This window comes from Sabethes cyaneus, chromosome 1 (genome assembly GCF_943734655.1).
Source record: "Sabethes cyaneus chromosome 1, idSabCyanKW18_F2, whole genome shotgun sequence".
Taxonomy (NCBI): domain Eukaryota; kingdom Metazoa; phylum Arthropoda; class Insecta; order Diptera; family Culicidae; genus Sabethes; species Sabethes cyaneus.
Genome location: NC_071353.1, coordinates 106,276,072 through 106,298,643, shown reverse-complemented (window position 1 = coordinate 106,298,643; position 22,572 = coordinate 106,276,072).

The following is a 22,572-nucleotide window of genomic DNA, read 5'->3' as shown; positions in this document are numbered from 1 at the left end:
CTGTCTGTCTGTCTGTCTGTCTGTCTGTCTGTCTGTCTGTCTGTCTGTCTGTCTGTCTGTCTGTCTGTCTGTCTGTCTGTCTGTCTGTCTGTCTGTCTGTCTGTCTGTCTGTCTGTCTGTCTGTCTGTCTGTCTGTCTGTCTGTCTGTCTGTCTGTCTGTCTGTCTGTCTGTCTGTCTGTCTGTCTGTCTGTCTGTCTGTCTGTCTGTCTGTCTGTCTGTCTGTCTGTCTGTCTGTCTGTCTGTCTGTCTGTCTGTCTGTCTGTCTGTCTGTCTGTCTGTCTGTCTGTCTGTCTGTCTGTCTGTCTGTCTGTCTGTCTGTCTGTCTGTCTGTCTGTCTGTCTGTCTGTCTGTCTGTCTGTCTGTCTGTCTGTCTGTCTGTCTGTCTGTCTGTCTGTCTGTCTGTCTGTCTGTCTGTCTGTCTGTCTGTCTGTCTGTCTGTCTGTCTGTCTGTCTGTCTGTCTGTCTGTCTGTCTGTCTGTCTGTCTGTCTGTCTGTCTGTCTGTCTGTCTGTCTGTCTGTCTGTCTGTCTGTCTGTCTGTCTGTCTGTCTGTCTGTCTGTCTGTCTGTCTGTCTGTCTGTCTGTCTGTCTGTCTGTCTGTCTGTCTGTCTGTCTGTCTGTCTGTCTGTCTGTCTGTCTGTCTGTCTGTCTGTCTGTCTGTCTGTCTGTCTGTCTGTCTGTCTGTCTGTCTGTCTGTCTGTCTGTCTGTCTGTCTGTCTGTCTGTCTGTCTGTCTGTCTGTCTGTCTGTCTGTCTGTCTGTCTGTCTGTCTGTCTGTCTGTCTGTCTGTCTGTCTGTCTGTCTGTCTGTCTGTCTGTCTGTCTGTCTGTCTGTCTGTCTGTCTGTCTGTCTGTCTGTCTGTCTGTCTGTCTGTCTGTCTGTCTGTCTGTCTGTCTGTCTGTCTGTCTGTCTGTCTGTCTGTCTGTCTGTCTGTCTGTCTGTCTGTCTGTCTGTCTGTCTGTCTGTCTGTCTGTCTGTCTGTCTGTCTGTCTGTCTGTCTGTCTGTCTGTCTGTCTGTCTGTCTGTCTGTCTGTCTGTCTGTCTGTCTGTCTGTCTGTCTGTCTGTCTGTCTGTCTGTCTGTCTGTCTGTCTGTCTGTCTGTCTGTCTGTCTGTCTGTCTGTCTGTCTGTCTGTCTGTCTGTCTGTCTGTCTGTCTGTCTGTCTGTCTGTCTGTCTGTCTGTCTGTCTGTCTGTCTGTCTGTCTGTCTGTCTGTCTGTCTGTCTGTCTGTCTGTCTGTCTGTCTGTCTGTCTGTCTGTCTGTCTGTCTGTCTGTCTGTCTGTCTGTCTGTCTGTCTGTCTGTCTGTCTGTCTGTCTGTCTGTCTGTCTGTCTGTCTGTCTGTCTGTCTGTCTGTCTGTCTGTCTGTCTGTCTGTCTGTCTGTCTGTCTGTCTGTCTGTCTGTCTGTCTGTCTGTCTGTCTGTCTGTCTGTCTGTCTGTCTGTCTGTCTGTCTGTCTGTCTGTCTGTCTGTCTGTCTGTCTGTCTGTCTGTCTGTCTGTCTGTCTGTCTGTCTGTCTGTCTGTCTGTCTGTCTGTCTGTCTGTCTGTCTGTCTGTCTGTCTGTCTGTCTGTCTGTCTGTCTGTCTGTCTGTCTGTCTGTCTGTCTGTCTGTCTGTCTGTCTGTCTGTCTGTCTGTCTGTCTGTCTGTCTGTCTGTCTGTCTGTCTGTCTGTCTGTCTGTCTGTCTGTCTGTCTGTCTGTCTGTCTGTCTGTCTGTCTGTCTGTCTGTCTGTCTGTCTGTCTGTCTGTCTGTCTGTCTGTCTGTCTGTCTGTCTGTCTGTCTGTCTGTCTGTCTGTCTGTCTGTCTGTCTGTCTGTCTGTCTGTCTGTCTGTCTGTCTGTCTGTCTGTCTGTCTGTCTGTCTGTCTGTCTGTCTGTCTGTCTGTCTGTCTGTCTGTCTGTCTGTCTGTCTGTCTGTCTGTCTGTCTGTCTGTCTGTCTGTCTGTCTGTCTGTCTGTCTGTCTGTCTGTCTGTCTGTCTGTCTGTCTGTCTGTCTGTCTGTCTGTCTGTCTGTCTGTCTGTCTGTCTGTCTGTCTGTCTGTCTGTCTGTCTGTCTGTCTGTCTGTCTGTCTGTCTGTCTGTCTGTCTGTCTGTCTGTCTGTCTGTCTGTCTGTCTGTCTGTCTGTCTGTCTGTCTGTCTGTCTGTCTGTCTGTCTGTCTGTCTGTCTGTCTGTCTGTCTGTCTGTCTGTCTGTCTGTCTGTCTGTCTGTCTGTCTGTCTGTCTGTCTGTCTGTCTGTCTGTCTGTCTGTCTGTCTGTCTGTCTGTCTGTCTGTCTGTCTGTCTGTCTGTCTGTCTGTCTGTCTGTCTGTCTGTCTGTCTGTCTGTCTGTCTGTCTGTCTGTCTGTCTGTCTGTCTGTCTGTCTGTCTGTCTGTCTGTCTGTCTGTCTGTCTGTCTGTCTGTCTGTCTGTCTGTCTGTCTGTCTGTCTGTCTGTCTGTCTGTCTGTCTGTCTGTCTGTCTGTCTGTCTGTCTGTCTGTCTGTCTGTCTGTCTGTCTGTCTGTCTGTCTGTCTGTCTGTCTGTCTGTCTGTCTGTCTGTCTGTCTGTCTGTCTGTCTGTCTGTCTGTCTGTCTGTCTGTCTGTCTGTCTGTCTGTCTGTCTGTCTGTCTGTCTGTCTGTCTGTCTGTCTGTCTGTCTGTCTGTCTGTCTGTCTGTCTGTCTGTCTGTCTGTCTGTCTGTCTGTCTGTCTGTCTGTCTGTCTGTCTGTCTGTCTGTCTGTCTGTCTGTCTGTCTGTCTGTCTGTCTGTCTGTCTGTCTGTCTGTCTGTCTGTCTGTCTGTCTGTCTGTCTGTCTGTCTGTCTGTCTGTCTGTCTGTCTGTCTGTCTGTCTGTCTGTCTGTCTGTCTGTCTGTCTGTCTGTCTGTCTGTCTGTCTGTCTGTCTGTCTGTCTGTCTGTCTGTCTGTCTGTCTGTCTGTCTGTCTGTCTGTCTGTCTGTCTGTCTGTCTGTCTGTCTGTCTGTCTGTCTGTCTGTCTGTCTGTCTGTCTGTCTGTCTGTCTGTCTGTCTGTCTGTCTGTCTGTCTGTCTGTCTGTCTGTCTGTCTGTCTGTCTGTCTGTCTGTCTGTCTGTCTGTCTGTCTGTCTGTCTGTCTGTCTGTCTGTCTGTCTGTCTGTCTGTCTGTCTGTCTGTCTGTCTGTCTGTCTGTCTGTCTGTCTGTCTGTCTGTCTGTCTGTCTGTCTGTCTGTCTGTCTGTCTGTCTGTCTGTCTGTCTGTCTGTCTGTCTGTCTGTCTGTCTGTCTGTCTGTCTGTCTGTCTGTCTGTCTGTCTGTCTGTCTGTCTGTCTGTCTGTCTGTCTGTCTGTCTGTCTGTCTGTCTGTCTGTCTGTCTGTCTGTCTGTCTGTCTGTCTGTCTGTCTGTCTGTCTGTCTGTCTGTCTGTCTGTCTGTCTGTCTGTCTGTCTGTCTGTCTGTCTGTCTGTCTGTCTGTCTGTCTGTCTGTCTGTCTGTCTGTCTGTCTGTCTGTCTGTCTGTCTGTCTGTCTGTCTGTCTGTCTGTCTGTCTGTCCGTATGTTCCTTATAGAATCGAAAACTACTGAACCAATCGGCATGAAAGTATGCATGTAGAGGTTTTTTGGGGCCAGGAAAGGTTTTAGTGATGGTTAGAAACCCCTCCCCCCACTAAGAACCAATCGGCATGAAAGTATGCATGTAGAGGTTTTTTGGGGCCAGGAAAGGTTTTAGTGATGGTTAGAAACCCCTCCCCCCACTAAGAGGGGGGCTCCCATATAAATGAAACACAAATTTCTGCATAACTCGACAACTAATCAAGCAAATAGAACAAAATTTGGCATGTGGGTGTTTTCGGTGACAAGAATTTATTCTATGGTAAATTGAGACCCCTCCCCTCTTTATAAGGGGAATTATAATTCCTCCTCTCTTTAAAAGGGGGGGCTTCCATACAAATTTCCTCATAACTCGAGAACTAATCAAGCAAATGGAACCAAATTTGGCATGTGAAGGTTTTCGAGGACAAGAATATTTTCTATAGTCAATTAGGACCCCTCCCCACTTTAAGAGGGGGAGCTCCTGTACCAAAGAAACACAATTTTCCTCATAACTCGAGAAGTAATTAAGCAAATGGAACCAAATTTGGCATGTGGGTGTTTTTGGAGACAAAATTTTTTTCTATGATGAATTGGGATCCCTCTCCGTTTTAGGAGGGGGGGATCCTATACACATGAAATACAAATTTCCTCATAACTGAAGAACTAATCAAGCAAATGGAACAAAATTTGGCATGTGAAAGTTTTCGAGAGCAAGAATATTTTCTATGGTGAATTAGAACCCATCCCCACTTTAAGAGGGGGGGCTCCTATACAAACGAAATACAAATTTCCTCATAACTCGAGAACTAATCAAGCAAATGGAACCAAATTTGACACGTGGGTGTTTTTGGAGACAAAATTTTTTTCTATGATGAATTGGGACCCCTACCCACTTTAGGAGAGGGGGCTCCTATACAAATGAAATACAAATTTCCTCATAACTCGAGAATTAATCAAGCAAATGGAACCAAATTTGGCATGTGAAAGTTTTCTAGGGCATGAATATTTTCTATGGTGGATTAGAACCCATCCCCACTTTAAGAGGGGGGGCTCCTATACAAACGAAATACAAATTTCCTCATAACTCGAGAACTAATCAAGCAAATGGAACCAAATTTGACACGTGGGTGTTTTTGGAGACAACATTTTTTTCTATGATGAATTGGGACCCCTACCCACTTTAGGAGAGGGGGCTCCTATACAAATGAAATTCAAATTTCCTCATGACTCGAGAACTAATCAAGCAAATAGAACCAAATTTGGCATGTAAAAGTTTTCTAGGGCATGAATATTTTCTATGGTGAATTAGAACCCATCCCCACTTTAAGAGGGGGGGCTCCTATACAAACGAAATACTAAATTCCTCATAACTCGAGAACTAATCAAGCAAATGGAACCAAATTTGACACGTGGGTGTTTTTGGAGACAAAATTTTTTTCTATGATGAATTGGGACCCCTACCCACTTTAGGAGAGGGGGCTCCTATACAAATGGAATTCAAATTTCCTCATAACTCGAGAACTAATCAAGCAAATAGAACCAAATTTGGCGTGTGGAGGTTTCTTGAGGTAAAAATATTTTCTATGGTGAATTAGGACCCTCCCAACTTTAAGAGGAGGTGCTTCTACACAAATGAAATACAAATTTCCTCATAATTCGAGAACTAATCAAGCAAATGGAACCAAATTTGACATGTAAGTGGTTTTGGACGCAAGATTTTTTTCTATGGTGAATTGAGACCCCTCTCTTCTTTAGAAAGCGAGTTATGGCCCATCTCCCTTTTAAGAGGGTGGGCTTCCATACAAATGAAATGCAAATTTCCTCTTATCTCGAGAACTAATCAATCAAATGGAACCAAATTTGGCATGTGGGGTAGTTTTAGATGGCAGAAATTTTTTCTATGGTGAATTACGACCCCTTCCCCTTTTAAGAGGGGAGCACCCATACAAATGAAATTCAAATTTCCTTATAACTTGAGAACTAATCAAGCAAATGGAACCAAATTTGGCATGTGGGAGATTTTGGAGTCTTGAATTTATTTTCGATAGTTAGAGACCTCTCACCCCTGTGGTAGGGGGATATGGACTCTCATGCAAATAAAACAGAAATTTTTGCGAAACTCAAAAACTAATCGAACTCGAGAAATTCGAGACTCTTCCATAAAACATTAGTCAATACAAGACCACAAAAACTATCTATAGTAACACTAGATCATTCAGGACGAGACGGTCGCGAGTGTTGCCGGTGACCCGCCGTCGGAAGCGCCGCCCACTGGGGGGCTTGCAAAACTCGAGATTGTGACAAAGATCATCCGAGATTCATGATTTATGTACAACACAGGTTAATTTGTGGCAATACGAAGTTTGTCGGGTCAGCTAGTTAATAATAAATTAATAAATTAATAGTTTAAATGGGAATTGTCATGAATACACAGGAAAATTTCCCCAATCTTTTTCAATCAATCTTATTTTTAAGATTTTATTGGAGTTTTTTTTTTGAGCTGAACAGTGTTCTATCCAGAGACCTAAGCAGACTTTTTGCGAACTTACTAGCTCTGTTTGAAAGTTGCTTAGCATTCCCTTCGAAGTTTGATCAACAAATGCGAACTTGAAAGTACGGTTAGTTGCTTATAAATTAAGCTGAATAGAATTCTATTCATGATCATTTGGGTAGCTGATTAAACCAAAAAATCCACTTTTATCGGAACTTTTGGTTACTTGGGTAGTGTCTTTGAAGAAGTTTAATAATAAAATGTAGCACATCTTTCTGCACTATAAAGGTGACCGTGAATTCACCTATTAAATATGCGTCCTAGCGACAAACAGTCTTCAGTGAAAATGTGTATTTAGCATACTGAATAACTTTGTAGAACACTCGAAAGCAGTAAAAAAATCTTGTGCAAAGTTATTGAGCATAATTGATTTTAAAGCGCACCTTTTTAATACATCATTATATTTCGCAACCGGTAAGAGATAGATAGTTAATGTATTCAGCAAAGTTACTAATTTTGGTATGTCCTGCAACTTTTTGAAGAAATTTTTTTTTTAAATTTTATTTAAAAAAAAACAAAAGTTCGTATCACCCTAATAGATGAATTCACGGTCACCCTAATAGGTGAATTCACGTTCACCCTAATAATGCAGAAAGATGCGCTATATTTTATTATTAAACTTCTCCGAAGACACCACCTTTGGAAAGTTACGCATTTTTTACTGTGCAGCGTCTGAAAGAATTCCTTCCAGCTGGCTGCTATCGCCATTTAGTCAGTAAGCAGGTTGCCAGCATTAGTATAACATATCACATGGCAAATTTCCTGAACCTCAACGTTTTGTAGAAACTTTGTGAGTCATTGCTAACGAATCTCTCTTCTGCGCCTCTTTCATCACCCAGGTAACCAATAAATATTAATATAAACACGTAGGTATTCTTCTAGCAGTATCCACGTTCGTGCCCGTAGAGGACAAGCAGTCTAATTAGCATTTTGTACAGTCAGTGTGCACTTTGTACGGGGCTCAGATTGTTCGACCGCAAGTGTTTGTGGAATCCGTAGTAGGCCCGACTTCCGCTGATAATACGCCTTTTAATCTCACCGTTGGTGTTCTTTTTCTCTATTGCCAGTGAACCAGGGCACGCCAACTCGTTGACTACCTCGAACTCATTCCCGACTCGAGCCCTGTAGAGCTCGGTCCCTCCCGCCAGGGTATACTTCGTTTTAGACGTACCTATTTGTCTTCAACCCAATCTTCTCTGTTTCGCATTTTACTCTTATGTACTTCTACCGCCTCAAATATTCTACCGACAGCATCCACGTTGTCGGCAAAGCACATAAATTTATTGAAAATCATGCCCCGCATTTCGATCGTTGCTCGTCTTATAACACCTTTAAATTCAATGTTGAATAGCAAGTAGGAAATACCATCTTCTTGGAGAAGTCCCCTGAGAGATTGGAATGGGTCCGTGCGTCCGTCAATCCATCCGAGATTCTCACACAGCACAGAATCTCATCCATCGTAGCCATAATGAATCTAATAAGCTTACCCGGAAAGCCGTTTTCGTCCAGAATTTTCCTTAGCTCTTGGCGGTTTACATTATCATATGCACCTTTCTAATCAATGAACAGGTGATGCTAGTCCCCAGGAATCCACGGTACTCCTTGAGGGTCTGCCGCGGGGCGAACCCTCCATGAAACCGGCCTGATAATTTCCCGCGAATCGGTTATTGACGACAGTCGATGAAAGATGACTTGGGAAACCACTTTGTAGGCAGCATACAGTAGAGTGATCGCTCGGTAGTTCTCACAATCTAGCTATTTGCTTTTCTTGTAGATAGGGTAAATAAACCCGTCCTTCCACTCCTCGGATAGTCGTTCCGTATCCCAAACCTTGACAGTCAATTGATGCAAATAGCTGTCCAACTTGTACGGACCCATTTTGATAAGTTCCGCTCCATTATCATCCTATCATGTGCGCTTTGTTATTCTTCAGCTGCCAGATGACTTCTTTAACTTACTGCACCAATGAGGTCACTTTCTCCACTATCATGGTCTTCGACCTGCACGCGATACAGGTGTTCATCTTATTACTGTTTCCACTTTTCGATCACCGCACGATCGTCAGGCTGGCAAAGGGTGAACATGTGCATTCCATAACCTCTGTTCAATACTTCCTTTTCCTACCTCCACGAGGTGCCGGCTGGGGTACGCAACTTTGGTTGTCGTATGCTAACAGGAAAGGGGGCACAGTGGCTCCCGGCCACATTAAAATGGCAGTCCCATCAGCGGGATAACAGGTTAGGTTAACAGCCTACTGTACCAGATCACAAAAAAGTTACCGAAAATGAAAGAAGAAATCTCTGGATTATTGGCAACGACCTTTAGCATGAAAACACGGCACGAATCGGAAAATGGAATATACTGACTCTTGCCCAGCAGGGTAAGCTGGGTTAACTTGCAAGGGAAGCTAGCCGCCTGAAGCTTGAAATCCTGGGGCTGAGGCCGCTGGCTAGGTACTGGCGAACACAGGACATCATCCGGGCAAGTCTTGCTCTACTCTGGCATACGAGGTGAAAATGATACTCGAGAAAGAGGAGTTGGATTCCTACTGAGCCCAGAGGCACATGCGGCCCTGATGAAATGGGAACCGATAAATGAGCGAATAATCGTTGCCAGATTCAGAACACGGGCTAGAACCTTACAACAATCTAGTGCTATACCCCAACAGATGCTGCCGACCTGCAGGAGAAAGAGAGTTTTTACAGACAGCTGAACAGCGTGGTTGATAAAATCCCAAATGAGGACATCCAAATTCACATGGGCGACGTCAACGCGAAGATTGGTTCAAACAACGCGGACCTTGAACGCGTCATGGGACGCCATGGCCTAGGAGAGATGAGCGAAAACGGGAAGCTGTTTACAGAATTCTGTGGTAATAATCAAATCGACCACATCTGCATCAGCCGGAAATGGCGAAGGAGCCTTCTTGATGTACGCAACAAACGCAGCGCTGATATTGCATCCGACCATCATCTTGTTATCGCTGAGATACGTCTGCGCGTCGCACGTGTCCAATGACGGGAGGAGAAAGTTGGGTGCCGCTACGACGTCCGCCGATTGGAGAATCGTGAGGTGAAAAGGGCCTTTATCGAACAACTTGAATCTCCGGTGGCAGCAAGCTGGATTCCGTGCTAGCCGATCATGTGTAGACTGTGATATGGTCTATTGTCGCTCCGCATTAAATTGGAGCAGATAAACGAACTCTAGGACTCTCTTCTGCTGGTTTTCGTTGACTTCGAAAAGGCGTTCGACCGACTCAACCACGAAAACATCTGGGGCGCACTTAGGCGCAGAGAAGTTCCAGGTAAGCTAGTCCATCTCATCGAGGCTCAGTACAAGGCGTTCTCGTGCAAGGTTTTGCACCCCCGACCCCATAAGGGTTACTGCTGGCGTGAGACAGGGCTGCATTTTATCACCGCTTTTGTTTCTCATCGTTATGGATGAGATATTAGTTGGAGTAATTGACAGTAGACCAAATCGAGGATTGCCTTGGAATCCTCTAACGATGGAGCAGCTAAATGACCTCGACCTAGCCGACGACATTGTCTTGCTCGCACAACGCCGAAACGATATGCAGAGCAAGTTAGATGACCTCTCCGAGAGCTCCCAGGCGGCAGGTCTCACAGTCAATGTAGCAAAAACTAAGTCTATGGTAGTGAACACTGACAATCCCACCAACTTCACAGTAGCGGGACAACAAGTTGAGCAGGTAGGCGCCTTTCAATATCTTGGTAGCCAGACAATGCCCGATGATGGTACCATGACTAATATAGCCACACGGATCAGGAAGGCCAGGGGTGCCTTTGCAGGTCTGCGAAATATTTGGCGCTCCAACCAGATCACTCTACGTACGAAAACCCGAATCTTTAATTCAAACGTTAAATCCGTACTGCTGTATGCCTGCGAAACGTGGTGCGTCTCAGCGGAAACAACGCAAAAACTGCAGGTATTCATTAACCGGTGCCTGCGATACATCATTCTTGCCTGGTGGCCTGATAACTGAATATCTAATGAGGAACTCCATCGTCGGTGTCATCAACGGCCGATAGCACAGAAATTCGTGAACGTAGGTGAAAGTGGATCGGACACACCTTGAGGAAAGGAGCGAACGAAGTTTGCAGAGAAGCACTCGATTGCAATCCACAAGGACAGCGTAGAAGAGGCAGACCCAGAGGCTCATGGCGACGCAGCCTAGCCAACGACATCCGGGCTGTAGACGAGAACCTGTCCTGGCGACAGGTAAAGGCCATGGCGGGTAACCGTCAGCAGTGGAGATCTCTGATTTCGTCCCTTTGTTCTGCCGCACCGGCGGACATGGACACATAAGTAAAGTAAGTAAGCACGATCGTCAGTCAAAATACCTACAACTTTATCTCTGTACGTTTCGGCCAGTGATTCAGCCTTCGCAAGATTTGTTGTATCTTTGATAGAGCTTCCGTGTGTCATGAAAGCGGTACAGCTCTTTGAATTCTTCGCACTCCATTTTCTCCTGGAAGAGTCGGGTTTGCTGTCTTCGCTTCTGTTTGTATTGCTCCACATTCTGACGGGTGAATCTACGCAGCACTTGTACCCCTCTTCTTCTTCTTCTTCAGCAGCATAGAGCCGGGGTGGCTCGTGCTGTTTCAAGTTTTCGTCTCCATTCAACTCGGTCTTGGGCCACTCGTCGCCAATTTCCTAGTCGTCTCAGAAGACGCAAATCGCTTTCGACCTGATCGAGCCATCGTACACGTTGGGCCCCCCTGTTCCTGGTGCCGGTGGGGTTGTTGAAGAGGACTATTTTCGTCGCACTGTCGTCCGGCATCCTTACGACGTGTCCGGCCCACCGTAGCCTGCTAACTTTCGCTAGTTGTACGATGAGCGTCTCCCCAAGCAGTGCCTGTAGCTCGTGATTCATACGCCTACGCCACTCTCCGCTTTCAGTTTGTACTCCGCCAAATATCGTCCGCAGCACTTTCCGCTCAAACACGGCAAGAGCTCGTATGTCCTCCGTAAGCAGCGTCACGGCTTCAAGTCCATAAAGAACTACCGGTCTAATAATGGTTTTGTATATTGTTAGCTTCGTGCGGCGGCGTATGCTTCTTGGTCGTAGCGTTTTACGAAGGGCAAAGAAGGCCCGATTTCCCGCTTGGATGCGCCGCTGGATCTCCTTACTAGTGTTGTTGTCCGCGGTCAACAGCGATTCCGAATACACGAACTCCTCTACCACTTCTAGTTCGTCGCCGTTAACGGTTAACGGTTACCGTCCGTGGTAGGCGCGCATTTGTTTCCTTTGAGCCTGTTCCTTTCATGTATTTGGTCTTCGACGCATTCATTTTTAGCCCAATTCTCCTAGACTCCGCTTTCAGTCTGGCGTAGATTGCCTCCGCCGTCGCAAAGTTCCTGGAAATGATATCGAAGTCATCTGCAAAGCCTAGAAGTTGGCTACTCTTGGTAAAAATCGTGCCTCTCGTTTCGATGCCCGCTCGTCGGGTCACCCCTCAAGAGCGATGTTGAACAGCATGCAGGATAGACCGTCACCTTGTCTCAACCCTCGTCGCGTCTCGTAGGGACTCGAGAGTGTCCCAGAGATGCGTACGAAACACATCCCTCGATCCAATGTAGCTCTGATCAGTCGCGTCAGTTTGTCCGGAAACCGTATTCGTGCATTTTCTGCCATAGCTTGTAGCACTTGTACCCGCGCTGCGTTTTTCTCATCCAATATCTGCTGACACTTCTCGCTAAATCAGTCGCTAAGACGATTCGGTACCACACGATTTAAGACTTTCTCCGCTACGCTGGTAATGGCGATTTTCACGGCACTCCAACAATCCTCAAGGGAAGCTTCATCCAACTCATCTTCTTTCGGTTTCGAGATATAACTCGTAGTTATTAACGACATCCAGTTACTTTAGTCGCGTTAGATTATATTGTGGCAGACGCTGGTATCGTATCTTATTCACAACGGATAGTGTTTGACGTATCTTCACCATCACTGACGTCGATAAAGTCTGAAAAATGCCGATCATCTATCAGAACGTGGTTGGTTTGTGAATCCATCTGGTTGACTAGCCCCAGATGTACCAATGGTGGAGGTAATACTGTGAGAAGGTACTACGTATGCTGATGTTTTTGGAGGAGGCGATGCCGGCAAGTCTCAGGCCGTTTTTGTTCGTTTGCGGGTGTGCGCTGAACCGTCCAATTATGGGTTTAAATTACTCCTCCTGACCATCCTGAGCATTGTAGTCCGCGATGATAATTTTGACATCATGTCTTGGACAGCAATCGTATTCACGCTCCAACTGCGCGTAAAATTTGTCTTTGTCATCATCGGTACTTCCGAGGTGAGGGCAGTGCATGCATGTTAATTATGCTAATATTAAAGAATCGGCTCTTAATTCTTAATCTACACATTGTCGCCTGGGTCTTTGTCGATTGTTCCGATTTGAATTATTACGCTGCCCGTTACTTTGTTTTTGCCTTTTGACTATATGAAAATATAGCATAAAGGTATAGCAATCACTCAGAAAACTGAAAATGGCAAAAAGGGCCGAATGTCATATACACTCAAGTCGCTTTTTACGCGAAGTATACGTCCCGCGTAAATTAAAACCGCGTAAATTCCCAATTTCGCGTCAAAAAACCGCGCAAATTTCGAAATTTGCGTAAGAAAAACGCGTAAATTCCAAAATTCGCGTAAAAAACCAAATTTTGCGTAAAAAAACTTTGTGGATACGCGAAAAAATAGACGTTTTGAGCACATCCGCGTAAATTCCGAAAATCGCGTAAAAAAACCGCGTAAATTTCGAAATTGCGTAAAAAACCGCGTAAATTCCTAAATTCGCGTAAAAAACCGCGTAAATTCTGAAATTCGCGTAAAAAAACGCGTAAAAAGCGACTTCAGTGTACTATGAAAAAAAAACTTGCAAATAATTTGCAATGGCCTGAATAAAATAAAAACTAAAGTGTTGATTAAATTAAATGTCGCTTACAAATATTTACACACCCTAGGAATGAAAATGTAATTATTGCACGCAGTACGTTCTTATGAATTTTACTGCTAAATGAGAATTTTGAGGAATAAGCAACTAGTATTTAAAAATATAGTCAACGTAATTATAGATGTTACTAAGAAATTAAATTATTGTTGCAGTAGAAAGGCTAGGTCACACCGCTAGGTGGATTGATTAGGGTTTTTTCAGTTGTGTTGGCTTGCAAGACCCACGAGCAACCCCATAGTATCGCCGGAGGACCAACGTAGCTCGAGAAAGCCCTCTTTCACTGTCAATATACGACCTTGGGTTCCACCTGGTCTGGTTACCATTGGCGTAGCTAGGAAATTTTCCTGGAGGGGGCCTAGGGGGTGCTTCCAAAAAATCTTTGATTATGATCTTGTTACTCTGGCTGTCACCGAAAGCACAAGGTTTTGTAGGGAAATACCAGGCGGGCTTGATGAGGGTCCGCGCAATTACCAGAAATATAGGGAGTACAACCTGTCTGCGCATCACATCGTTATTGATTTGAAAGCAACATACGATACAGTCGATCGAGACCAGCTATGGCAGATAATGCACGAACACGGTTTTCCGAATAAACTGACGCAACTGAGCAGAGCTACATTGGAGAGAGTGTTGTATTTCGTGTGCATCTCGGATACTTTCGAGTTACTTTGAGACGCGACGAAAGTTGGGACAAGGTGACGGCTTATTTTGCATGCTATTCAACATCGCACTTGAAGGGGTGATCCGACGAAATCGGAATCTAGAACGAGTGTTCTAAACATAAATGCGGCCAAGACCAAATAGTCAAAGGAAACAAACACGTGCCTCTCGCGGACGGTAACTGTTGATGGCGACGAACTAGAAGCACTGTATGGAGAGATTGCCATCGTCATCTGGCGAAGGTCAGTAGGCTACAGTGTGACGAAAACAGTTCTCTTTAACATCTGCACCAGCATCAGGAACAGGGAACAGGGACGCTCAACGTGCAAGATGGCTCGACCAGGTCGAAAGTGATTTGCGACTTCTGTGACTGGGAAATTTGCGACGAGTGGCCCAAGATGTAGTTGAATGGAGACGAACGCTTGAAACAGCATGAGCCGGAGTGGTTACTAAAAGAAAATATCTACACAGCGGGAACATATACACTGGGTTTTTTCCCGGTTTCCATTTCCAATGAGCAACATTTCTGGAGGGGGCCTGCAGAATTCTGGAGGGGGCCTGGTACCCCAGGCACCCCCTCTAGCTACGCCAATGCTGGTTACCCGATCTCTTCCAAGGTAGCTCGTATCCCGGCTGGTACCACGAGGAGGTAGGGATAGGAGTTGCTGGATAAGAAGCTATGGAACACTATACATGATCGTGGCCAGTTCCTTACAAGGAATGCAGATAACCATTAGTTTATGAGTCCGACATCCAACCCTACTGTAGAATCACCTTCAAGTAACGTCCCTAACATAGCAACAGACGCTCAAGGCTGGCAAGTTTAAAGGGTGTCCCACATGAAATTACAACACAGAAAAAACGCTGTAGACAATTACCTTGTTTACCGATCCTTTTCAAACTTTCAGACAAAAAAGTATAATCCATTAGTAAGCTTTTGGCATATTAACTTCTATAACTACCTCCAGGCAAGAGATAACAACTACCTAATAGCTTAAAAAAATGCATCTTTTTACGCCCTAAAAGTCTTTCTAACACAGTTTCTAAATTGGTTTTCAAACAAAAATGTTAGAACTAAAAGACTGATTTTATAAGACCCACCCTGACACAAGTTAGAAAAATCGTCATATCGACACAAGGGCGAAATACAATTTTTGTTTCTTTAGCAAAGTTTCTGCAAAATAAATTATCTATAACTTTGTAGTAGGAAATATTGCACTATGTCACAAGAATAAAGAGTTAAATTTTTTAATACTAGTAAAGGTGAACTACCCAAGTGGCTGATTGTACCAAAAGATATCTCTTTTTGTAAACAAAATCTTCTGAATACATGAGATCTGTAGGGCAAATAGTTTTCGGGATATTGATTTTTGTCTTGAATTTTTGCTTTTCGACTCCAGGACATCCTTTGAATAGTGGCACGAAGCCATATTCGGCCAGAAGATCATAGGGCCTTCGTGCTGCTTCAACGAAGGAAGCAGACGCTTCTGTAGACACTCCTTGAAGTTGATTTGCCCATTTACAGCCCCGGTAGTCACAAATCGCCTAAGGCTAGAAATGACGTTGTTAGCAGAATTGAAAAAACAGTTTTAATTAGACCAAAGAACGTCCAACTGGTAGAAAAAACTAAAAAGGATATTAGCATACACCTCGATCCGATGAATTTCGAGGTAAAAAATATACAATATCGGAAAAACGGGGAAGTTGCCATAGTATGTGGATCGAAACTGCTTGCGCAAAGGTTGCTAGACGACTCTAAAAAAGTTTTGACTGAAAATTACGAAGCTGAACTGTTAAAACTGTTGCATCCCAGAATAAAGATTCTAGGGGTTTCCGAAGATATCTTGAATGATGAAATGCTTGAAAAAATCACGATGCAAAACACGCTGCCGGTGACCGCCAATCTTAAAATGATCAGAGTACTTAACAACGCTAATAATAGTACGAAGAACTTGATAATTGAGACTGATGCTTTGTCTTTCAATCATTTGATGCAATCTAAGCGTGTTAATATTGGCTGGGAGCGGTTTAAGATTTTTGAATATGTCGATGTAATAAGATGCTTCCAGTGCTCCCAGTATGGGCACAAAGCAATTAATTGCAACAATACCGTGTGCTGTCCTAAGTGTGCTGAAGGACATCCTGTCGGCCAATGTGAAGCAAACACCGAAAAATGCACTAATTGCGTTTCTCTAAACGAACAGCAAAAACTATCGCCCGCTGAGCAGCTAGATGTAAATCATGCATGCTGGAGTACAAAATGCCCACTGTATCAAAAGCGTCTCAAAAAATCAAAGCTCAAAATTGACTATGCTGCATAGCAGTCAGTTCAAACTTCACCGTGGATTGACGCCAACTCTGGATCGGTGACTCTAAACGACGAGTACGATGGACCATTTACTTTGTCAGGACATGTCGACGCAGTTACTAAATCAACAGAAGACCGGAAACCTCCCGCCGCTCCTACGACCTCCACACTCCCAATTACTGACGACAACGTGGGATTATCTACGCCGTCAGGACGCATCGCCTACGGTACTAAGGGAGTCCCTGAGCCACCCGACCAAGTCGTGCTTGCAGATAGTTCATTTCTACATATTCGGAAATTTTCTGATAGTTCCTGCCAACAAAGTCGTCCTGGCCCTTCGGTCGTGGTTGGTGACGGGATCTCCCGACAATCAATCTCAGGCAAGTATGATGCTGTTTTGAACTTGACTTCTCCTGATCCGTCGATTGCTTCCAGTATGTTTCAACCAGTTTGCCCTCATCGATTATCACCTGAAGGTCACGCGGGACGCATTGAAGTTGGTATTATGGAAGCCCTCGATCCCTCAGCCACAGTCGTGCAATTCCTGCCAGCGGCCAGCAGTCGTCCCTGCCCTGTGTGCTGGTGTGGTGACAGGGTCTTCCAACCCAGTTATGCAGGCAAGTGCAATTGTAATCCGGGCATTCCTTCCGCTGATGTATTTCCCGCTTCCAGCTTGGAATCTCCACGTGCAGAGAGTATTGTTTCGGAGTTTTCTGCACACGCCAATGACGTGGATGGCATTTGTGCATACTATCAGAATGTGCGAGGTCTAAAGGTCTAAAGGACTAAAGTGGACGACCTATTCCTTGCAACTAATGACTGCAACTACGATGTAATCCTGCTAACTGAAACTGGTTTGGACGGCTGCATCGATTCTCTTCAGCTGTTTGGATCCACCTTAAACGTGTATCGTTGTGATCGTAGCTCGAAGAATAGTGACAAAAGTAGCTTTGGTGGCGTATTGATTGCCGTTGCTCAACAGTACCCTAGTTCACTGGTCAACTTAAGACATGGAAATTGTCTCGAACAAGTCTGTGTTTCTGCTGTCATCAAAGGAATGAAATTTTTGCTTGCTGCAGTTTACATCCCACCTGACAGAAGTAAAGTTGTCAAGTTTATCGATGAGCATATTCTCTCAATCCGTGAATTACGTGACAAGGGGTCTGCAGAAGAAAGAATTCTCATTTGTGGTGATTATAACCAACCGCAAATTTCTTGGTTTAATGGAGAGGATGGAGTACAATACAACAATTCTCTCCCGCTTCCTGCTGCTAGCGCTGCTGTGGTCGATGGATTTGAATTCTTGAACTTGAAATAAGTTAATTCACTGCGTAATAATCTCGGACGAACACTGGACCTCGTTTTCTGCCTTCCTGAACAAGAGATCGCTGTACGTCGGGCTATTTCTCCGCTACTTCCTGTTGATATTCCCCATCCTCCATTGGATTTATTCTTGCCTATACTGGCATGCCCCGTTGAAGTTCCAGCTGTCAGTTTCGAAATTGCGCCTCTGAACTATCGTCGTATTAACTTTGATGTTCTTGTGAATCACCTTTTGTCTCTGGATTGGGCTGCTTTATTAGACGAGATCGATGTGGATGATATGGCATTGCGGTTTTGCGATGCTATTTGCACCTGGCTGAACGAAAATCTTCCCAAAATTAGACCTCCTTCGAAACCTGTCTGGAGTAATAGTGAGTTGCACAGATTGAAACGGCATCGAAATGCAAAGCAGAGACTCCTTCGTAAGCAACGAACACCGCAGAATAAACGCGCTTTCAAATTTACCAGCGATGCATACCGTAGGCTAAACAGTTACCTCTACAAATCACACGTACTGCGGACGCAATTCAGATTGCGAACTAATCCAAAAAGCTTTTGGACCTTCGTAAACACTAAGAGGAAAGGATCTTCTATTCCTTCTAGTGTATTCTTGGGCGGAACGGAATCATCAACTGTTACTGAATCTTGCGAATTGTTTGCTGATCATTTTTCTTCTGTGTTCGCCAGTGGATGTACCACGCAGTCTGATGCTGAAATAGCTACGTCAGGTGTCCCCGACGGTGCTGTTGATCTGGACATTTTTGACATCACTCCCGAAATGGTCATTTCTGGTGCAAAAAAATTGAAGAGCTCCTACTCGCCTGGTCCCGATGGTGTTCCGGCTATTATTTTATGTCGCTGCGCTACTGCTCTTGCCGTGCCTTCAAGTCGAATTTTCACCTAATCGTTTGAGCAACAGAAGTTTCCAACGCTGTGGAACAGTCCCATATGTTTCCCGTATTTAAAAAAGGAGAAAAGCGAGATGTAAGGAACTACAGAGGCATTACCAGTCTTTCTGCTGGATCAAAACTCTTTGAAATCATCGTAAGTGGTAAGCAACGTAAGCATCGTAAGCACCAAAAACTATATATCAGTCGACCAGCATGGTTTTATGCCCGGTCGTTCTGTGGCGACGAACTTGATGGATTTCACTAGTACCTGCATCTCACAGATAGAAACTGGAACTCAAATTGACGCTGTTTACACAGATATTAAGGCCGCTTTCGACACAGTAGATCATCGAATACTCTTGCACAAGCTCTCTAAACTCGGTATATCTGATAGATTGACTTCAGGGTTGAGCTCATATCTAACAGACCGTACTTTACGGGTCAAGCTGGATTCCACAGTTTCACGTGCATTCAGTAATACCTCTGGTGTACCGCAAGGCAGTAACCTGGGGCGTTTGTTATTCGCCTTGTACTTTAACGACATAGCCATTCTCCTTGGTTCCGGATGCATACTGTTATATGCCGACGATCTAAAGATCTACCTCGTTGCGAAATCTATCGCTGATTGCTACCGATTGCAAGCGCTGTTAGATACCTTTGCTGATTGGTGTAGTAGAAACAAGCTCACAATAAGCATTGCCAAATGTGTGGTTATAACATTCCACCGATGCAATACGCCCATCTCATTTGATTACCGGATAAACGGAGCTATTCTCGGACGCGTCGATCAGATCAGCGATCTTGGAGTTCTGCTGGATAATAAGCTCATGTTCAATCAACATTATACTGCTGTTATCTCTAGAGCTTCGCAACAACTTGGGTTCATCACAAAAATTTCCCGAGACTTCACAGATCCTCATTGCTTGAAGGCATTGTACTGCGCGTTGGTACGGCCAATACTTGAGAATGCCTGTGTCATCTGGAATCCTCATAGCCTGTGTTGGAAAGCCAGAATTGAACGTGTTCAACGAAGATTTGTTCGTATCGCCCTGAGACATCTACCCTGGCGTCTACCTCACAATCTTCCCCGCTACATAGACCGATGCCAGCTTTTGGATTTGGAGACATTAGAGATAGACTAATCTCAAGTTTTTAGTCTTGACCTTGGAATGAGGTCATACATATATTAATATTTTTTTTTGAAACGATGGTTCTACAATTGATGAAGGGACGGTAGGGGAAAGAAATGAAAATTTTTGGTGAAGGAGGGGAAGAGCGGAAAGGAAGGGGGGGGGGTATTGGTAGCTATGCTTGACAAGTAGTCATTTTGACTCCTACCTTAGAGACATTAGAGAGTCGTCGAAGGGTTCAACAAGCAACTTTTGTGGCCAAGCTGCTTAATAATGAAATAGATGACCCGGCTCTGCTGTCCCGTATTGATTTTCGTGCTTCACGTAGACAGCTTCGTTCATCAAATTTACTGACAACCAGATTTCATCGGACTATGTACGGGTTTTATGAACCACTGACGTCATGCATCCGCACCTTCACGCTGGTCGAAGAATTATTTGACTTTGGGGACGTTTCTTCACGCGCCTTTAGTAGAAGACTGACAAGGTCTAGGATGCTGCAATAGCTTTGTTGTAGATTTAAGTTTATATTCATGTAGAGAATATCAAAATTGTCAGATGAATCGACCAAAATACAAATACAAATACAAATACAAACGGTGCACTCCGCCACATGAGCAGATCGCTAGCCAAATCACGTATTTCTTGACAAGCTTTGAATGTTTTTGCTTCATTACTTCCTCCGGAATATCAAACTTGTGCTGGGCGGTGAAGCATAGTAGCCCCGGGAAGCTGCCGGAAGTGCGCCTTGACGTAAATCTCATCAACCATCAGGTTCCGTCAGCATCTGGGAGTACAGTTTCCGGGCCCATGACTTTCCCACCGTATTTTGCCGTTCGTCACCATTTAGAGCCTTTTTTTTGTATTGTTTATGCAGGGAGAAAATCTTCATAGACAGCACCTTCGCGGTGCCGAATAGGATTCACATGGTGCCAACATGCGCCTACCTACTAAAAACTATCCTGCTGCCCGTTCCTGAACCCCTCCCGGAACTACCGTTAGGTCTTACTTCAGGAGGGAGGACGTGCCGAAGCACTCCGACTTGTCCGTTGCGTGTGTGGGTTCACACAACACCCTTGCCCTTGCATACCGCCACTACCCTTCACCCTTCAGGGCCTGGGCTGCCCAATCAGCCCATTACTGACCCTAGCAAGCTATGTCAGGCCCTGTCGTTGCAACCGTTCTAGCCGTTGCAACTCCGTTATCACCGCCGTTGCCGCCCTATCGACGGCACCCCATGCGCGCTGCTCAGCGCACATTCTCTGCACAATGTTGTCGGCGTTGGTGTCTTCCCCAACGACCGCAAGCATCACCCGCCGAGTGGACGTAAACCGCGGGCAGTGAAAAATCACATGCTCCGCCGTTTCCTCGGCTACCGTGCAAACGGGGCAAAAGGGTGAATCTACCCGCCCGCGTGTATGTAGATACTTCTTGAAGCATCCATGACCCGACAGAAACTGGGTAAGGAAAAAGTTTACCTCACCATGACCTCTGCCGATCCAGGACGATATGTTCTGGATCAGCCTATGGGTCCACCTACCATGGTCGGTGCGATCCCATTCCGCCTGCCAACGCCTAATAGAGTCCAGCCTAACTCTGTCCCTAGCGCCCCTGACGTTCCTCTGCCTATGGCACTCGATATCCTCACCTAGGGGTATGCATATTGGAATCATGGCTGCAATAACCCCAATCGCATCCAACGATATGGTACGGTAGCCGCACACAACGCGCAATGCTAACAGCCTGAACACCTTGTTCAGACATGCCTGATTGCGCTTACTCTCCAAAGCCGGGGCCCACGCCGGTGCACCGTATCGTAGCACAGACATGGCAACGCTGGCCATCAGGCGTCTCTTACTGCTGCTAGGACCGTAGCCGTTCGGCATGATCTTAGACAGCGCAGTGACCGCCGTTGACGCTTTACCACAAGCAAAATCCACATGGCTGGTGAAGTTCAGCCTGTTGTCTGTCATGACAGCCAGGTACTTCACACTTCGTTTGGAGACAATCACCTGTCCCCCAACGATTACTTTTGCCTCTAGGGCCGACTTTCGGTTGCTGACCATCACAGCTTCCGTCTTATGGTGGGCCAATCGCAGATTGACGCCCGCCATCCAACCCTCTATTATGCTTATGGCGTCTGATGCCAGCATTTCCACCTCCTCCAGAAACTCGCCTACCACTGTAAGGACGATATCATCGGCGAAGCCAGTGATATCGACCCCAGTGGGTAGTTCGAGCCTCAGCACCCCATCGTACATGGCATTCCAAAGCGTTGGGCCGAGAATCGAACCCTGTGGAACACCCGCTGTCACTCTGTACCTCTTCGCCCCGTCCGCGGTGTCGTACACTAGCGTCCGGTTCTCGAAGTAACTCTTAAGCAACCTGCATAGATGATCCGGTACCCTCATCCTATGCAGCGCTAACGCAATTGCACCCCAGTTAGCGCTGTTAAAGGCGTTTTTGACATCGATTGTGACTATGGCACAATACCTGTCGCCTCGCCTTTTCCGTTTCATAGGCTTCTCGTCCCTCTCCACTATGGACTTTATGGCATCTACAGTGGAATTCCCCTTGCGGAAGCCAAACTGCGTGTTTGCCAGTCCGACATCACTTTCCGTCACAGGCGTTAGCCTGTTTAGGATTACCCGCTCTAGCAATTTGCCTAGCGTGTCCAGTAGGCAAATTGGCCTGTACCATTTGTCTGGAAATTCGCATACCTCTAGGCAACTCTGAAGCGTCTCTCTAAACATATCGGGATATGCTTGGATCGCCGCTTTGAGTGCCTCGTTCGGAATCCCGTCAGGACCGGGCGCTTTCTTCGTTTTTAGACCCCTGGCAATTACGATGAGTTCCTCATTCGTGACCGGATTGAGGACATCATTCGATTGACCGTACGGGGTCGGAGGCCACCAAACTGGATCGTGTTGCGGAAAGAGCCCTTCCACGATGACTTTCAGCTTTTGCGGGCAGGTTTCCTGTGGCGCAGATGTACCCTTCATCTTTTTCATTACCACCTGGTATGCACCTCCCCAGGGGTTTGAATCCGCATCGCGACATAGCTCCTGGAAACAGGATTTCTTGCTGCGCCTAACCTCCTTCTTAAGCGCCGACCTTGCCGCTCTAAGATCAACTCCCCGAGCTTCAGCATCTGCATCGGTCCGGGCCCTCTGCGCTAGCCTTCTCGCTCTGTGGCACC